Source organism: Macaca nemestrina, chromosome 19 (genome assembly GCF_043159975.1).
Source record: "Macaca nemestrina isolate mMacNem1 chromosome 19, mMacNem.hap1, whole genome shotgun sequence".
NCBI classification, from domain to species: domain Eukaryota; kingdom Metazoa; phylum Chordata; class Mammalia; order Primates; family Cercopithecidae; genus Macaca; species Macaca nemestrina.
In genome coordinates, this window is record NC_092143.1 from 14,161,271 (window position 1) to 14,166,592 (window position 5,322).

At 32.4% G+C, this 5,322-nt stretch overlaps 1 pseudogene; it reads left to right on the plus strand.

Moving 5' to 3' along the window:
- The first annotated feature begins 3,448 nt into the window (after positions 1 to 3,448).
- On the plus strand, positions 3,449 to 3,567 carry LOC112425796 (U2 spliceosomal RNA; annotated as a pseudogene).
- Positions 3,568 to 5,322: the final 1,755 nt, after the last annotated feature.

Here is a 5,322-nt window from a genome sequence, read left to right on the forward strand (position 1 = left end):
AAGACTTTCACTAGAGACATACCCTCCCTATGCCTGGAAGAAAGGAGTATTCTTATTTCTGAAGACATTGGGACACACAGTAATAGCTGCAAAACAGGCCTTGCTAACTTGCCTCCAGTTTATTATTAGATGATACATTTTTATCCAATCATATTTCTCCATCACTACCCACTTCTCCATCAAAACTAGCCTTAAAAATGCATGGGTTTACATATTTTTTTAGTCTTCATTTCCACAGTTCCCTTGTCACACAAAAACTGTATTAAATAAATTTATATGTTTTTCTCTTGTCCATTTGTCTTTTGTTATAGGGGCCAACCATAAACCTGTAGAAATTGCAATTTTTGTTATTGGTCATGAGAGTTTGCTGTCTTTTGTTTTATTTATTTATTTATTTATTTATTTATTTATTTATTTATTTATATTTAGAGATGGAGGCTCTCTCTGTTGCCCAGGCTGGAGTGCAGTGGTGCCATCATGGCTCACTGCAACCTCCGCCTCCCAGGTTGAAGCAATTCTCCTGCCTCAGCCTCCCAAGTAGTTGGCATTACAGGTGCCCACCACCACATCCGGCTAATTTTTGCATTTTTAGTAGAGACGGGGTTTCACCACGTTGGCCAGGCTGGTCTTGAACTCCTGAACTCAAGAGTTCCACCTCGGCCTCCCAAAGTGCTGGGACTACAGGTGTGAGCTGACATTTGCTGTCTTTTGTGTTTCTCTTCTACTACCCTCCTTTACTTCTCTGTCCTTTTGTCTTTATTTAGCATCTAACCCAGTCAATGTATTTTAACTAGTTTGTCTATGGACTACATTAAAATAATCTCAAAATTTTTCATTGACATTTAACATTGGGTTCTATGGTACAAGCAGACATTCCAGTTAAATATCTAGATTCTACTCATGATACTTTCACTAGTGCATTGGTATTTCCTTTTTATTGATTGTTATGGTTAGCCACCTCACTGACACGGATCTTTGTGTTGTTGATTGATCCATTAAAAAGAGGAACCCCAAACTGTTATGTAGTCTGTGATGAAGAAGTACCTCTCATCCCCACCGAAATGGTAAAGTCCATGAAACTGCAACACCACCACCCAATATCAGGACAGAATAAACCAACAGAAAACAAAAACCTCAACAAAGTTATCTGAAATAGGGTGGTCTTTCCCTAACCAATGTATTTGAGAAAAGCCCCTAAGAAATTTTGCTGTTATTTGTGAGTCCTTGTATGAGTAGCTCTTAATATATCAAAACCATAAATCTGCTTTCATGGATTACTAGATTACTTTCTTTATTGTACACCAAAGATTTTTTTGACACCATATAATTTAGCATTTATTCTTAACATATACATAAACAACTCCATGATTCATATTACAAAAAAACACTTTTAAGAAAAAAAACTTAAACAATGTAAAACCAGTACTAGCTTCTTAAGCTAGAAGGTTCAATTCACTTCCTCTAACTAGTGAAATCACGTGGACAATTTATCCCTATCTGGACTCAATTCTTCCTTTTAAATCACACATTTTTCTTAAATTGTTTGCAATTTAAATTAGGAAATCTCTGCAGCTCTTATGAGATGAAAGACTTCTACAAATCTTTAATTTGGAATTGCCTCTTTAAGACGTTTTTTTATCTAAACCAAGTCTGAGTCTATAGGACTACACACAGTAGAGGAGCTTTCAGGAAGGCGAATAGTTTTCTATTTCAAAGAATCCACTTGGGTGGTAACATTCAGTTAAGACAAGAACAGAATTGTCACTCAAAAAATAATTTTCTTCAGTTGCCAAGAAAACTTCGCTGGATTTTGGACCCAGAAAAACTTCAGGTCCTCAGAAATATCTCTTCTGTTATTGTCATAGTCTCTTACCTGATAAATACCAAAGCTTTCATATAGGAGACCTGATGAAGTTGTAAATTTTCTGTATCCTTTAGTATTTAGAATTTTTGCATCCTTTAGATATAAATTGATGCAGGTACAGTATTTACCTACCTACAATATTAGAGCACTGAAAATGAAAATCCTCTGTGGTTTCTACTATTCCTTATGTTAAGAATTTTGTGATTTAAGTTTATTATTTCTTTTATTTATGGTTATTCAACCACCTCATCCACAGATACGTAATTCTTGATGGATTCTCAAAGCTTTGCCTTCAGTGGAGAATTTACTACAGGTTACTCTAAGAAATAATATCATTAGTCATCGTGCTATTGCATACCAAGTGTGCAATATTCCAGAATTTGATTCTTAGCTGGTTTGCATTTGCCTTCAGCCCCAATTGGATCAAGGATTCATTTTCGAATTTTAACATATTTATCCGAACCTCTTTAATAATAAAATATCCTGACTAATCAGGTTTCTTGTTTCTAAATAGAAACTCTACTTAATTATAGAAAACATTTATTAGAAGGGGACTGGACCTCACAGGATTTATTGGAACACTAGAAAATTAAGCTAAAGAATTAGAAAGGATAAGGAAATGCTATGTACTAAGATGTATATCCAAAATACCTTATGATTAAGATGAGGTTATCTGTCTATTACCTCTGCTTCTGACCTCAAAAGTGCTGACACCACTTGACACAGTATCATTTCAATAAAAATAGTGTTTAAGTAGCTTTCTGGTTTGAAAGATTTCTATAATATCTCTCATTGTTCCACTTCTTATGGCATTAATAAGCTTAACATAAGAGCAAAAGAAGGGATAATACATTGAAGGGGAAAAGACTAGTTTCATAAATGTTACCCATTGCTTAATTTCATTAAATGATGAAATTTTATGAAAAAAATTAAGGAAAATATCTTAAAAGCTATTTGAAGTAGAAACACAATCATTTGAATGCAAGTTAGTTAAATACTAAAATCTCCATGTATTCCCTCTTCTATATTTAAGAGGTACTTAGAGGGCTAGCTGATTTGATGTTTAAATACTTATTAAACCTCTTATCTAACTGCCTTGAGGAAAGTTCTAGTGCTAGTATATTTAATATGGCATGCTTTTCAATATTTCACTAGAATCACCTAAAACTCCAGAGAACTCATATTCTTTATGAGTCTCATAAACGGTGTCATTTTTAAGAGCACAATTTCAAAATGCACATATGAGAATATAGTGATATGACAAAATCTGTCTAGGATATTCAAACAGACACCTAAATCTCGAAGGGGCTGGGTAGAGGTCAACATTTATACAATATTTATAATGAAGAGCCCAAGAAACATCTTTTCACTATTACATTTCATGTTCATCACTACATTACACATCATGAAGCTGACACTTTTACTGGCTGAGGCATTACCACTTCAAAATCAAATTAGAAATCAAAAGCTTTTCTTCCCCACTTTGGTTTGAAAAAAGAGTACCCTATAAAGACTATCAAATATCAAACAAGTATATTTCAAGTTATGTGCCGCTTTTTTTTTCTTAGAAATTATTCAATATTTATCGCTTCTCGGCCTTTTGGCTAAGATCAAGTGTAGAAATTATTCAATATTCAGTGACATAAATTCCCTGAAAAATTCAGTGATAATTAGCTACTGTTAAACTTATACACACAACTCTTGGACAAATCTTGTTATCGCAAAGCAAAGAAATGTTGTTAGCATAACAATAGTGTTGGTCCATCATCACTCATTTCCTAATGGCAGATTCAGCCATTTTTACTCTTCTAAGTAATGATATATAGAATGAAGGAAGAAATGCAGAACATAGGAGGAACTGCTTTCTTTTTTTTTTTTTTTTTAAAGTAAAGCCCCCTTAAAGCCAGAAGACCCAATTGCATCTTAGTCAGTCAACTGATTAAATCAATGTACATGAACGTTCTTTGTAAGGCTTAGGGTGTAAGTGGCTTGTAGATGTGTTGTGGGATACCTACATCCGTGCATGTGCAAAAGTGCACAGAAAATCATGATGGTGAAGTAGAAACTGCACTTTTTTAGGAGTCAAAAGATGTACATTTAAACTCTAACTTCACTAAGTTTTCATCTTCCCCTCATGATCAAGACATGATAACCTTCCACATATGTGTACATTAGTTTCTTAATTATACAATGCAAATTATACCTATTTCATGAAAACAAGTTGAAAACTAGGTATTGCTCAAAAGAAATTTATTGTTTAGGAAGAAGTTGTGTTAAAGTTGTATGAAAATTCTGGAATTGAAATCCATTTAAATTCCATGTTATAAATAAATAAAAGAAACAATGTACATCTCCTAGTATAATCTTTAGCACATAGGAGATACCCCATAAATGTAATTCATTTTCCTCTTTCATTTGTCTCTACATACAAATCTCAATCTCACAGAAATTGGGTTTCATTAATTTTTATTGGGTTTCATTAAATGAAACTCACATAGTTACTATAAGAATTAAAATTAAAAAATAAAATTAAACTCTAAATTCTAATGATTTCTGAAAAGTGAGATATTATTATTATTGAAATTAAAGTCAAGAAATACTTGTGGAAAAACGGAAACACAGGCCTGTCCTTAACATCAAAGAATCAAGCAAAATTTTCACAATCAATGTTGTCAGACTCTGGAAGATGACCAAAGGCTACAGCAACCAAGTTAAAGTGTGTCTGGGGCTGGGTTGAGGGGAGAATAGGGAGTGAGTGGTTCATGGATATGAGGTTTCCTTTTGGAGTGTTGAAAATATTGTGGAACAACATTGTGAATACACTACATTCTACTGATTCATACACTTTAAAATTGTATGGAAATATGGTAATATGGAAAACTTTGTTTTATGTATTTTATCATAAAAAGACATAATATAAATCAAATATAAATAACCCAACATATATTAAATAAATTAAATTCTGACTTAAAATCCAAATCTCAACTTTTTCCTGGTAAATTTTATTAAATATTTAAAGAAATTAAACAAAAATATTAAACAAGTTTCTCAGACAACATGGAGTAGGGAAATATTCTAACTTGTTTTAAGATGTCAACTTAATCCTCATAGTGATCATTGATATAGCAATACAAAAGATATTATATACTAACATTCTTCATGAATGTAGATCTAAAAATTGAGAAAATATTGTCAAAATAAATACAACAATATATGCAAAGAATAATACATTATGACCAAGTTGGTGTTATCTTGAGATTATGAGGTTAGCTTAATATTTTTAAATCATTCAATGAAGATCTTCATGTTAACAAAATACAAGAGAAAAAAACATTTAATAACTTATATAATTGCAGAGAGAGGCATATGGAAATACCCAACATTCGTCATGAAAATAAGGCTGTAACGTAGGCAACTTTAATGTATGATCTCAAAATATAGCAGTGAGTTTACACTCA